The sequence below is a fragment of the Dermacentor andersoni genome, chromosome 10, assembly GCF_023375885.2.
Source record: "Dermacentor andersoni chromosome 10, qqDerAnde1_hic_scaffold, whole genome shotgun sequence".
NCBI classification, from domain to species: Eukaryota; Metazoa; Arthropoda; class Arachnida; order Ixodida; family Ixodidae; genus Dermacentor; species Dermacentor andersoni.
The window spans coordinates 64,701,974-64,716,821 of NC_092823.1; the positions used below are offsets into that span (position 1 = coordinate 64,701,974).

Genomic DNA, 14,848 nt, shown 5'->3' on the forward strand with positions numbered 1-14,848 from the left:
GACTGAAAGAACACAGTAAATTGACGGGAAATCGCAGGCATTTTGACGCGAAACCTCTTACATTTTCGTTCAGCACATGGGGTTGCTTGATAAAACCGCACGCAAAGTTGCGTGTCTGTAACGAAATGTAACGAAAACATGTAATACCAATGTCGCTGGCATCTCTATCGCTTACGCAAGCAACTTATTTCGGTATCGGTGTGTAGAATCGAAAAGAAAAGCATTGCGCGATCCTGGCCCCGATGGCTTCCGTCGTCGCGTCAAGCATGACGTGATCGGAGCTAAATTCAGTCTCTCGCTCGGCGTTCAGGCAGGCGTATTTCGGCAGTGTACGTTTGTCGGGATCTCACTCTGCCGTATAGTATATAGTTTAACCCACAGAACTCCATCTGCCGTATAGTATATAGTATAACCCATAGAACTCCATCTGCCGTATAGTATAAAGTATAACCCATAGAACTCCATCTGCCGTATAGTATATAGTATAACCCATAGAACTCCATCTGCCGTATAGTATAAAGTATAAACCATAGAACTCCATCTGCCGTATAGTATATAGTATAACCCATAGAACTCCATCTGCCGTATAGTATAAAGTATAACCCATAGAACTCCATCTGCCGTATAGTATATAGTATAACCCATAGAACTCCATCTGCCGTATAGTATAAAGTATAACCCATAGAACTCCATCTGCCGTATAGTATATAGTATAACCCATAGAACTCAAACGTGCCCTCATTAGGAGTTATAAGGCTCACAACTGTGAAATTTACTGCAGGAATTTGACGGTTGCTATGGCGCCCCGAGCATTCGACACATAGGATCCCGAAACGGCGTGAAGAGTCTCGGGCAGCAATAGAGAAGGGGGGGTGGGGGGGGGGGGGGAATGCCAATTTGTGCCCACCACATTTGGCCACGGTGCGGGCCCACTACGGACAGGCAGATAGTGCGATTACGAGATTTGACCGTGGGACCTCCACTGGTTCAACACGCGAGCTTTCTAACGCGTGAATAAACGTCACGTCTGTATTTGTTAACGTTATTTCTACGTACACCATCTGCAGGACGTACAAAACGTTTCGGCACCCCACTGTGGCATTTGTCCCCAATACATCCTATCCATGCAATTTTATATATTTTGATCTTTTTAAGCTTGCGCTGAAAACTCGTCTTTTCCGGAATACAAACGCGCTTTATTAAAGGTGATTTACTTTTAGAAGCAGCACAGAAGAAGCAAAGTGCTTGATACAGTTAATAGTGACACGTGTACTTATCTTTATCGGGCGACCACGTTTCGCCGCTTAACAACTGTAATAGCACAGCGACGGACGCGCCTGCATGTATCCGACGTTTCTGGAAAGTTATCGATGATCCTACCCGGCTGTCTGTTGTCGCCGAACCTTATGTTATCTGATTTCATCGCCTGGCGCGAATGGCGTAGAACATTGTGGAATACGCGCGGGTCCCAGCGATTAGTCTGGAACATTCGACGACTGCTGTATAAAAGCCGACGCGCTTGACCCGCTGGGCAGATTTTCGACGATCGCCGAGCGTGTTCGCCGCTATCGTTGTGCTTAAGTGTAGCCTGTTTTGTGGGCACAGGTTCGCCCAATAAAAGTTAGTTTTGTCGTTCACAGTACTGCTGCTGTGTTATTCAACGTCACGACCACGTGACATCTGGTGGAGGTGCTTGTGCGTTCATGTACCGAACGCCCCCGCAAAGCCGCGATCCAAGCCCGAAGCCCGAGGACAAAACCAACGTCGCCCAAGACCAGCGAGCTAGCCGCCGGCTGCAAGGACTGCCCCCTGAGCACGGACTCCTACCTGAGACGTGCAGGAAGATTGCCACCAAGTCCTCCCCAATGGCAGCCCCAGCATCCCCCGTCGTGCTGCAGCAGCCCAGGGAGCCCCCCACGTTCCGCGGTTCAACATTCGAGGACCCGGAAACCTGGCTCGAGACGTACGAGAGGGTCGCTGCATTTAACAGCTGGAACAGCGACGACAAACTGCGACATGTCTTCTTCGCATTGGAAGACGCTGCCAGGACGTGGTTCGAGAACAGAGAAGCCACGTTAACGACCTGGGACCTTTTCCGAAGTGGCTTCCTGCAGACATTCACAAGCGTCGTACGCCGAGAACGAGCCCAAGCACTACTGGAAACCCGAGTGCAGCTGCCCAACGAGACCACCGCGATTTTTACAGAAGAAATGAGCCGCCTATTCCGCCACGCCGACCCGGAAATGTCCGAGGAAAAGAAAGTCCGGCTACTAATGCGTGGTGTTAAGGAGGAACTTTTCGCCGGTATGGTACGAAACCCACCGAAGACTGTCGACGAGTTTCTTCGCGAGGCCACTAGCATCGAGAAGACACTCGAGATGCGAAACCGGCAATTCGACCGCCGCACCAACGCTACAAACTATGCCGGAGTTCAATCACTGGCCTCCGAAGACCTGCGCGAGGCTATCAGGGCAGTCGTACGAGAGGAGCTTCAGAAGATCTTCCCGTCGTCGCAGCCTCAAGTGGCCTCGATCGCTGACATCGTCAAAGATGAGGTTCAGCGGTCGCTTGGAGTTCCGGAGGTGCAACCTCAATTACCGCAACCCCAACCCGAAGCGATGACCTACGCCGCCGTCGTACGCCGTCAAGGCCCTCCTCAGCGACCGCGCCAGGGCCCTGTAACGCCGCAATTCCGTCGACCAGCGCCGCCGCCGCCGACAGCGCGCCCACCCGTCGCCCAGCGGAGCTACCCGAGGAAGACCGACGTTTGGCGCGCTCCTGACCACCGCCCGCTCTGCTACCACTGCGGGGAAGCGGGTCACGTCTACCGACGATGTCCATACCGGGAAATGGGACTGCGAGGTTTCGCCGTCAACGCTCCGCGCCCGCAGCAAGGTGAACGCCCTCGCGATATCGCTGACTACCTCGCGGCTACTCAGTGGAGTTCTCGACGACCGTCGCGTTCACCATCACCAGGCCGCTACCTGTCGCCGCAGCGCCGACCATACACTGGCCCAGCTCGGGGCCGGTCAGCGAGCCCATATCCGGAAAACTAAAAGCAGCAACCGATGGAGGTGCGGTTGCTGTCCGTCGAACTGTCGAAGATCCTCCGCCGCCGACGAAGACGCCGAAGAAACTACCTCGACGACATAACGACACGCCGCCGTCCCGACGAAGTCTGGAAGGAAAGAATGCGACGACGAAAGACGACCTGACGACGTCACATACCAGCCACAAGTCAACGCGACGCAGTCGTGATCCGACGCCAAGACCGAACTGTAATGCAAGACAAAGAGCCACCGACCTCGACGTGCTTCTCGACGGCCACGCAGTCACCGCCTTAGTCGACACAGGGGCTGATTACTCCGTCATGAGTGGACACATCGCCGCCCAGTTGAAGAAAGTTAAGACTACGTGGGAAGGCCCTCAAATTCGTACCGCCGGAGGACACCTCATAACGCCGACTGGAATGTGCACGGCAAGAATTACCATTCACGACCGGACTTACCCTGTCACCTTCGTTATCCTCCAACAGTGTTCACGAGACGTCATTCTCGGCATGGACTTCCTCAACCAACACGGCGCAGTCATCGACCTGAAGTCGAAGTCAATAACTCTGTCGGAAGACCATGCGATACCGTCGGAGAACCCTCGTAGTCACCACGCCTTGAGTGTGCTCGAAGATCAGGTGAGCATCCCGCCTCGCTCCAGCATTGTTATTTCGGTCGGCACCGAAACACCCGCTGACTTAGAAGGTGTCATCGAAGGCGACCAACGTCTACTGCTAGACCGTGAAATTTGCGTCGCAAGAGGGATCGCTCGACTGCACGGAGGAAACACGAAAGTGTTGCTGACAAACTTCAGCCAGGAGTACAAGCACATCAACAAGGGCACGACGATCGCATACATCGAGGAAATTCTGGAAAACAGCAATGCGTTTGTCCTCTCGGATTCCGCCGCATCTACCCCGACGACCATGGTTGCCGAACCAGACTACGACATTAATCCAAGTCTCCCCGTGATTAAGCAACAGCAGCTCAGAAGTCTGCTCCGGCGATACAAAGGCTGCTTTTCGACGTCATCGAGGATTCGACAAACACCAGTCGCCAAGCATCGCATAATCACCGAGGAGTACGCTCGACCACTTCGCCAGAGCCCTTACCGAGTTTCGCCGCGAGAACGTGAAGCTATAAGAGAACAAGTCGACGAAATGCTGCGCGACGACATCATCCAGCCGTCGAAAAGCCCGTGGGCATCTCCTGTTGTGCTGGTGAAGAAAAAGGACGGAACCCTTCGTTTCTGCGTCGATTATCGTCGTCTGAACAAGACCACGAAGAAGGACGTATACCCTCTCCCACGGATAGACGACGCATTGGATCGGCTCTGCAACGCTAAATACTTCTCCTCGATGGACCTCAAGTCTGGCTATTGGCAAATAGAAGTCGACGAAAGAGATCGTGAAAAGACCGCCTTCATCACCCCAGACGGCCTCTACGAGTTCAAGGTTATGCCATTTGGACTGTGCTCGGCGCCTGCAACGTTCCAGCGCGTGATGGACACGGTTTTAGCAGGATTGAAGTGGCAGACCTGTCTCGTTTACTTGGATGACGTCGTTGTATTCGCCGAAAATTTTGACGATCACCTTAGGCGGCTTGCCACAGTACTAGAGGCCATCAAGTCATCAGGGCTCACTCTGAAGCCAGAAAAGTGCCGCTTCGCTTACGATGAGCTTCTATTCCTAGGCCACGTCATCAGCAAATCCGGAGTACGCCCCGACCCGCAGAAAACAGCTGCCATTGCAAAGTTCCCGCAGCCCACCGACAAGAAGGCAGTGCGTAGATTTCTTGGCATGTGTGCCTACTACAGGCGATTTGTCAAGAACTTTTCACGCATCGCTGAGCCGCTGACACAGCTAACTAAATGTGACGTCGAGTTCAAGTGGGAAACGCCACAGGGCGACGCATTTCAAGAACTCAAACGACGCATGCAGTCGCCGCCCGTACTTGCGCACTTCGACGAGCTCGCCGATACCGAAATACACACTGACGCCAGTAGCCTAGGCCTCGGTGCCGTCCTAGTCCAGAGAAAAGATGGACATGAACACGTGATAGCTTACGCTAGCCGATCATTGTCAAAAGCAGAAGGCAATTATTCTACAACCGAAAAGGAATGCCTCGCCATCGTTTGGGCCACAGCGAAATTTCGCCCTTACCTATATGGCAGGCCATTCAAGGTGGTCAGCGATCATCACGCGTTGTGTTGGCTAGCTAACCTAAAAGACCCCTCAGGACGGCTGGCACGGTGGAGCCTCAGGCTACAAGAATACGACATCACTGTAACCTACAAGTCCGGACGAAAACACTCAGATGCCGATTGCCTATCCCGCGCCCCCATTGACCCGCCGCCGCAAGATGACGAGGATGACGACGCCTTCCTTGGAATAATAAGCGCGGAAGACTTCGCCGAACAGCAACGAGGAGACTCGGAGCTAAAAGCCCTAATCGAGTATTTGGAAGGGCACACCGACGTTGTCCCAAGGGCATTTAAGCGTGGATTATCTTCGTTCACGCTTCAAAACAACCTACTCGTGAAGAAGAACTTCTCACCAGTCCGCGCCAACCACCTTCTTGTTGTTCCGTCGGCGCTACGTCCAGAAGTACTGCACGCCCTACATGACGATCCGACCGCTGGGCACCTCGGTTTCTCCCGGACGCTATCGAGGATACAAGAAAGGTATTACTGGCCGCGCCTAACCACCGATGTCGCCCGTTACGTCAAGACATGCCGCGACTGTCAGCGACGCAAGACACCACCGACAAGACCAGCGGGATTACTACAGCCGATCCAGCCTCCTTACCGACCTTTTCAGCAGATCGGGATGGACTTGTTGGGACCGTTTCCGACATCAGCTTCCGGAAATAGGTGGATTGTCGTGGCGACGGACTATCTCACCCGCTTCGCTGAAACTAAAGCTCTACCGAAAGGCAGCGCAGCCGAAGTGGCTAAATTTTTCGTCGAGAACATCCTGTTGCGACATGGTGCTCCAGAAGTCCTCATCACCGACAGAGGAACGGCCTTTACAGCGGAGCTCACTCAAGCCATTCTGAACTACAGTCAGACAAGGCACAGGAGGACAACGGCCTACCATCCGCAGACGAATGGTCTTACGGAGCGGCTGAATAAGACCCTCGCCGACATGCTAGCGATGTACGTCGACGTCGAGCACAAGACGTGGGACGCGGTCCTGCCGTATGTCACCTTCGCCTACAACACGGCGGTGCAAGAAACAACACAGATCACGCCATTCAAGTTGGTTTACGGCAGGAACCCGACGACGACGCTCGACGCCATGCTGCCGCACGTCACTGACGAGGAGAATCTTGACGTCGCTACCTATCTCCAGCGCGCCGAAGAAGCCCGACAGCTCGCCCGCCTACGGATCAAGACCCAGCAGCGTACCGACAGCCGACACTACAACCTCCGACGACGCTTCGTCGAGTACCAGCCCGGCGACCGTGTTTGGGTATGGACCCCGATACGCCGGCGAGGACTCAGTGAGAAGCTGCTGCGACGCTATTTCGGACCCTACAAGGTCATCCGACGTATTGGCGCACTAGACTATGAGGTCGTGCCAGACGGCATTTCGCACTCACAGCGGCGCCGTGCACGATCTGAAGCGGTCCACGTGGTGCGCCTTAAACCATTTTACGAACGCTGATGAACTTCCTTAGTTTGTTGTTTTCTTTGCTACGAGTGCTTTTCTTTGTTACTTTCGTTTGTTAGCAGCATCGGGGCGATGCTTTTTAAGAGGGGGGTAATGACACGTGTACTTATCTTTATCGGGCGACCACGTTTCGCCGCTTAACAACTGTAATCGCACAGCGACGGACGCGCCTGCATGTATCCGACGTTTCTGGAAAGTTATCGATGATCCTACCCGGCTGTCTGTTGTCGCCGAACCTTATGTTATCTGATTTCATCGCCTGGCGCGAATGGCGTAGAACATTGTGGAATACGCGCGGGTCCCAGCGATTAGTCTGGAACATTCGACGACTGCTGTATAAAAGCCGACGCGCTTGACCCGCTGGGCAGATTTTCGACGATCGCCGAGCGTGTTCGCCGCTATCGTTGTGCTATAAGTGTAGCCTGTTTTGTGGGCACAGGTTCGCCCAATAAAAGTTAGTTTTGTCGTTCACAGTACTGCTGCTGTGTTATTCAACGTCACGACCACGTGACAATAGTGACAAGCAAGTGACATTGTTTACAAGGTCAAAGTGACTTTTGCAGCGACTTTGGTGTTGCTGATCTCGAATCCTTCGGGAACTCGTCTGTATAGATTTGCTCGAAGCAAACATTATTCTAACGTCCTTTCACCATCAGCAGAGAGATAGAGAGAGCGGACACATAGAAAGGCAGGGAGGTTAACCAGAGGTAGTTCGGCTACGCTGCCTTGCACGGGGAGAAAGAGTAGGGGGATAAAAAAGAAACAGAGCGGAAGGAAACTTCCGACGGAAAGTTGGGATTCCGACGAGCGCAACTACTTTGCCAAAAAAATTTTTTTTTTGAAAGTTGACGCAGCATTCGCAATTCGTAAAACGAGCCTAATTTCGTATGCTTTACGGAAAATTCGGGGGTGTTTTGCATGTACACGCAGTATGCTATAGTCCCTTCGAGATGACGAAACCCGTTGAGCTGAAAAGGATTCAGCGCCACCGCGAGCGGCAGACTACAGAAGCGAACTGTCGGGTACAGTGCAGCGACAAACTCCCGTTATTTCGATGCACCACTTGTTCGAGAACCACCAGAGAACGAAACGTTATTAAAGACACTCGCGACTATGATTTCACGGCTGATTGCCCGCCTTTGAAACCAACCTGTATCCGTAGGCACACGTGAAAAGGAAAAAAAAAAGCCCCAGTGAACAGCAACAAATACATAAGGAAACCGTATCAAAGCACGACTCGTGTAAGCGAGCTCGATGTCGACGGGAACGCCGACACGAAAGAAAACAAAGGCCGGGAGTCGTGAAACCCGCCGTCTGCTCCCGCATATTGGAATCGCTCGCATCTAATGACGTCATTGAAGCGCAATCGACTTCCTCATTCAAAGGGAACACGCGTCTGCCTCTTGCTCCGATCTTCGACAAACTTTTGACTTGAATGTGCACCCACTCTTTGCTGGCTTCGCCAACTATTGAATAGCCAATTTGCATTTCCTTCACACAGCGCTCTATTCAATACACTGCGATAAAAGAGGCAATTCGTTTTCAATGTTAATGCGAAAGCACTAGAAGCCACATTACGAGAAAATCCATCGGCGTGACCAACAGACGGTGCCAAACATGGCTGACTAAAGGTGTGGCTTAATACGTGCGTCACTGGGCACGTGACGGCGCAGCAAATGGAGAGGAGGAGGTGGCGCCACGTCATGCGTATAACACGAGCGCGTTCGTGGCATTCCGAGGACTACAAACGGTGTAATGCTTTCGCATTCCCACAGGCAAGCAGTCTTGAGTCTTTGCCGAATTTCTTTTTTTTAAACTCTTGCGCACGCCGAAAATCAAGGTCCCCATTTTCGACACGAATACCATTCAGGTCGCATGTTGCAAAAAGAGGAGAAAAAAACATATGCTCGGCTTACATGAGTGTCATATTCTTCTGAAGTCAGTGCAGCAAGTAATGAGGACAACGGGAACATGCACGTACGCCGACGGTCAGCGCTGCCAGAGATTTAACGAGCAGATTTCATTTATTTTGTGCCTACCTCTCTGCGGTTTTAGCGTGGCCGCCAGGTACATAGTTCAGTCGAAAGGCTACTTGGTCACAAATAAATTGAAGGAATTAAGCAACAGTGCTCACAAGCTCTCCCTCTCTCTCTCGAGGTGAAGCCAATCCGGGATCCCCGAAACTCTTGGCCAGTAGCAGCAACTCGACTTGGGTGGTTTGGTCCACCTTGAGCAACAGGGCGAGCGCCGATCGCGCGCTTGTCCTGTTGTGTTTGTTTTTCCGTTCCTGTCCTCGTCTGCTCCGCGGTGCTTCAAGTTATGCTCTTGGCCAGCGGGCGGTCTTAGGTCGAGGACTAGCCGAAAGTCCAGCAGCAAGAGACCGACTCACCCGGCTACTGAAATTTCGGGAAGAGGCAACCCCGCTCCCTTCCCCAAATGCAAATGCTTACCAGAACAGACACCACACTTTCCCGTATAGAGCACAAGCATCCTTTCTTCCCACGGCCCAGCATAAACAAGACCTCCCTTTCCCCTTTCGTATACGTGTTATGGTATCAAAAATTAAATTATGGGGTTTTACGTGCCAGAACAACGATCTGATTATGAGGCACGCCGTAGTGGGGGACTCCAGAAGTTTGGACCACCTGGAGTTCTTTAACGTGCACCTAAATTTAAGTACACGGGTGTTTTCGCATCGCACCCCACTTGAAATGCGGCCGCCGTGGCCGGGATTCGATCTTGCGACCTTGTGCTTAGCAGCCCAACACGACAGCGCCACTAAAGCAACCACAGCGGGTTACGTGTTATGGTGGTCAACAGGGCGAGACCTTCGTTAACCTACAAGAACTGAAATTTGGGACAAGTTTTTAAGAATTCACACTTGACATAATGCGCAAGAAAAAACGAGGAAACTGCCACTTGTCCTGTCTGATCTTCCTTCTTGTGTCCTCGTTATTATTATTTTTTTCACTTTAAGTCAACCTTGGTTAACCTCCCTGCCTTTTTGTATTGTCATTCTCTCTATTTCTTTAGGAAAGCCCCGTTGCTATCGCTACGAGGGCTATCCCAATGCTGCTAGAGCGTGAGTTGTGGGCTCGTTCCCACATTCAACGCAGAAGACATGCTTTCCGCCCTCGTGATCCGACCCCACTCCTCTACAGCGAACGGATCACTCCCGATTGTACGCTCACGACGAATGCGGCTGAGCCTACTCGTACAACACACGAAGTTTAAGACTCCTGGTAAGGAAGACATCCACCACAATAAGCCAAACTCCGCGACCTGGTGCAAAACTTATGTTTACCCCTCTCTCCCTCTCGGTAACTCGCCGAACAGACTGCAGACGATCCTGCAGGGATCCGCGGACGTACGCGTGGGCAAAAGCCAAGCGTGCGAAAATCCCCGCTGTGGGATTGCGTGACACTTGGTGCTTGTATCGCGGAACCGTGCTGTATCTCTGTGCTTTTGCAAAGCGCGGTGCTTAACACGAGAAGTTACTAGCGCGTTAGCGCGAAACCAAACTAGCAGAACGCCTGCGATGCAATGAGAACGCGAAGCTTTGTATAGCAGAGATTTTGTTTGAGCTAGCCGGCCAAACGTATGCTGGTGTCAGTATTGCGGGGCAACAAGAGAAAGAAACGCACAAAATGGCGGCCGTCCTGTCGATATGTGCGTTTTTCAGTTATCGTATTTTTTTTTCTTTCGCACCATAACACTCATAGCAGTGTGAACAATTCCTCAGCGCATACTAGAAAATAAAATCGAAGTGCACGCGTCATGCGTTTCTTGGCACATCATTTCAACACATCTTCGCTTGACGTAGATTCAACGTTGAAACCAGTGCGTTGGATTTGCCGCACTCTTTTATAGTCTATCTTTTTTCTTTTCTTTCTTTTTCTGTTTACTTCTCGATCGCTCCATGCCTAGTTCGAGGAAAACGTACCTTTAGTAGTGGAAGCCCCAAACCCTTGCGATGCCGACCGGTATTCGGGAAGGCGGAAGCAACAGTGTTTAGTCCTGCAAAGAAGTCAAGCGATATACCAAGTATTAGCTTTTGCGGGGTTCTAGATGCACAAAACAGCGGCGATAACTTGCATTAAACCTTGGCGCCGCTGTACATCAACGTGAGGTCACGGATTTCACAGTACTTTCTCGTGTTTGGGCCGTTCTGGCCCAGTAAAGCTCATCGAAGCTTGCTAGCTACTTCTCATGTTGATTTCTTTAGAATGCAATGTAGAATGCAGAATTCAAATAAAGCAATACGCGAACCATATCTTTTTGCTATGACCAATGTGCGTAGCACTTGTGTTAAAAAAAATTGCGCAGTTCTGCCCGAAAGGCGAGGGGCCCATTGCGATATCAAATTATTAGACAGCTATAGGAAGTAAGAATGAATGAATAAATTCTATTTCCTTCTTCGGAAAGATGAGGGGCCGGGAGGGGGGGGGGAGGAACATTATGCGGCTAGACGTCCGTGTACCACTTGTGGTAGGCCTCCGCCACCTCCTCAGCCCACCTCAGGACTCGCTCCTGTAGGATGGGATGGGAGCTGCGCAGGGCAATCTCCCAGAGCTCCTCGCTACTAATTAATGGTTTGAGAGTGTGGGGAGGGGGCATAGCAACATGATATGGGAGAGCTCTGCCATCTGGACAGGGCTGAAGCGACACTTGGGTGTCGGGTATGTCACGGGAAAGAATAAGTGCAAAGTGCAATTTTGTAGTTGCCGCCACAACATTTCTCTCTGGCGCGTGCTATAGGCACAGAGAGAGGTGGATACATTAGGCGACGGTGTTTGTAATGCCTACGAATTTTATGGAATGTGATGAGTGCGTCTTTATTGGCGTGTTTGTCGGGAGTCATTGGGTTCTAGAGTTAGGCCCACATTTGCGGCCACTCGGTCCGTGAACCCTCGAGCAGCGCCATGAACCATTTAGTTGCCTTGGAGTCCCTGATGTGCTGGAGTCCAAGACGAGAGCGATGTCGTTTTCTGGTGGGTGAGCGATAAGTAGAGAGTGCGCGAGGTTGCTAATGACGCCGCTACTGAAGTCTTAGAGCCACTAATGATGACATCGCAATCAGGAAGCCCCGATGCGAGTGCAATGGCGCCTTCTTCCGTGTCGCCCGCCGAGGTGGTCTTGACTGACGCTGAACAAACAGTGTTGCCCTGGTTGTCTCCGACCGCTAGGGCACAACGATGTCCAGTGGCGTAGGCTGCGGCGTCCACATAGTAGACTCCTTCAGCCTGACCATAGCTGCGTTGTTGCGCCTTGGCTCGAAGTCTACGGCGTTCGACGTGAAATTCGGTGTGCATGTTTCTGGGCAGGGGCTGGATGTGGTATTGGCCGTGTATGTTCGGAGGAAGTTGATGTCGAATGCTCTCGTTGATTGGGGGAGCATAATGAAGTTTCTTTCACGTCCTCACGCCCAGCTTCAGTGGTAGTGAGTCTGTGGCATTCCGATGATAGATGTGCTTCGGTTAATTCATGAAAGATATTGATTGTGGCTGTGGCCATCATCCTTTGTGTGGATGCTCTAACTGGAACACCAACAGCGACTTTGGCTACCTTGCGGATCATTCAATTTACAGTATCCTCTTCCTTCCTAGAGAATGAGAAATATGGTAGTATGAAGGTGATTTTGCTTAAGAGAAAAGCCTTGATGATTTGAATTAGCCCCTTCTCTCGAAGCCCTCCTTGTTTATCGGAGATCCTCCCTATCAGACGGAGCGTATTGTCTACAGTTGTTTGGAGTGCTTGCAGGGTATGCTGATTTGCTCGGTTGCGTTGGAGGTGTAGTCCTAGCACCCTTATCCTGTCCACGCAGGGTATAGGGTGCCCTTCAACCGTGAGTTGGATATTTGGGGGCGACGTCCTGAAGCATATCGTGGGGCGAAAGGGGGCAGAAGGAGAAGCTGCGATTTGGTGGGGGAGCACCTGAGATTCAAGTCGTGACCTACTTGTTCGACCTGATCAACTGCTGGTTGGAGGGTGTCTAGCATGTGTCCGTCAGAGCGTCCGGTCATGCACAGCGTAATGTCGTCCGCGTACAGTGTCAATCGGAGGTCAGCAATCTTCTCGAGAGTGAAAGCTAAAGGTCGCATAGCCAAATTGCAGAGGAGGGTGGAACAGTACTGCCCGTCGGGGCGTTGCTAGTGATTCCTAAACTTATTTCACCAGATTGTTCGCTGCCTAATTGGAGCGTCGCAGTACGCTTCGTGAGGGAGGTGCGTACATAGAGGCAGATTCGCCCTCCGCACTTTGTGCTGCTAAGTTTGCGTAGAACGGCCAAATGGGACACATTATTAAAGGCTCCCTTGAGGTCGAGGACGAGCAAAGCTTGTGTGTCACGTGCGTCGCGCTCGGTTCGGCAATGTCTCGTTCGAGCCTTAGCATGCCGCCCTGACAAGAAAGGGAGTCGCGAAAGAGAGTCATTTCCGAGGGGACATTCGCTTACTAACTACATTAGCAGGCATGGCCTCACGCGCGCACAGGCAAACACGAACATATCTCACTCGATGAGCGCGCACACTCGCTGTCAAAATATTCGCGCGAGGACGAGCGGCAGAAGCAGCGAGCGAATTGCCCTTTGTGCTGCCTCTCGCATCAACGCGAACTAAGCATCGAGAACGCGACGCACACGAAGCCATCAGCCTTCGACGCACCTAGAGACTGTGTCGACCGCAGATCGGTGGCCGCACCATACGTAGCCGTTGCAGGTGTATAACGCCTCCCCTGCTGCCTAGCACACGATGGAAGACGGCGTGCGCTTCCTCCCCACCTTCCTCCCTTGCGCGCACGAGATAGAGTCACCACCTTTCTCGGCTCACCTTTGCACGCTTTCACTCACGCCCACAGCATACGGCGCGGGACCGCGGTGTTGTCGCTCTTGGGCTTTATACGGAACATCACGGCGACGCCGACTGCGGAAATGCGACTGGAGCGTGCGTATAATTGCTAGCGCCATAAAATAAGCACTCCGGCCTGAAGTGAAATGCGCTCCCATTCCAGTGAATCTGCTTCCGCACTGTGAGATAATGCAGTAAGGCCAACGCCACTGGAACGTAACACGTTTCCAGAACCTTTATTGCACCAAGAACCGCATCATCAGGAGAATGTACTTCTTGACATTTCATGGCGTCACAGTGACGTGCGGACTCTGATATACCCGTGCGTAATGAAAAAAAAGGAAGAAATGATGTGTATTGATTTCGTCCAGTAATAACGACGCCATTTCGCAAAGCGAGGCAGTGATCTTACTCGCCACGGTGTCTCAGTCGCTATAGCATTGCGCTGCTCAGCACGAGGCCTCGGGTTCGACCCCGGATCGTTGCGGCCGCACTTAAACGGAGGAAGTCTAAGTGCAAGAATGTTCGTGTACCACGCACTGGGTGCACCTTAAGAAACCATAGGTGGTCAAAAAATTTGGGAGGGCAACGTGGGTTTCCTCAAGGCAATAAAGTTTCGGAACCCATGTTCTCACGTTTAAGAGACAGGACGAACGCGGAGGATGCGCGAAGTTGCCCCTCCCCGCTTTGTGGCCCTGACGCAAGGCAGGACGTTCATAATCGAGATCACTTGGCACTCAAGCGACAGCGAACCGCGCGTTACACCGCAACTCGAACTCTAATTACTTGATCGAAATCATCGTTTTCCAGTTCCCAAGATGTTCAGCCAATGATCACCAAAAGCAGTGCATCGCAGGACAGCGAGCGATGTTCAACAATTGCTTTAATGTACTGCTGTGAACTATGACTATCGAAATGTTTGCACAGCGCAAAAGACGAGGACTGAAGGAAGAACACAACACAGGCGCTGCGTAGCCCACACAGGACAGAACCTGTGTTGTGTTCTTCCTTCAGTCCTCGTCTTCTGCGCTGTGCAAACATGTTGATATTGAATCACCAATTCGCCCAAGCCTCCACCTTATGACTATCGATTGCATATTGTACCCTGGGTAGGCGTAAGTTGTTTACTTGTTTACCTCCGACATGGGCGGACTTGCAAATTTTCGTGAAAGACCTGCGCGCATACATAGGTACATTTTGTTCTGTATTATTTAGGCAATATCCAGTGCAACACCCTTATATATTTTATTCTTTCTTCAATTTTTATTCTAAATATGTA

The 14,848-nt window shown here is 51.7% G+C and overlaps 1 protein-coding gene across 2 annotated transcripts in view; it reads right to left on the reverse strand.

Annotated features, from left to right (window-relative positions):
- The window catches only part of disp (RND transporter family member dispatched), a 481,275-nt gene that overhangs the window by 323,724 nt on the left and 142,703 nt on the right, over positions 1 to 14,848 (reverse strand). For both annotated transcript variants that reach the window (XM_050191005.3, XM_050191004.3), the window contains exon 3: positions 10,668 to 10,741. The gene's annotated coding sequence lies outside the window, so the exon portion shown is untranslated. The remainder of the gene's footprint in view (positions 1 to 10,667; positions 10,742 to 14,848) is intronic.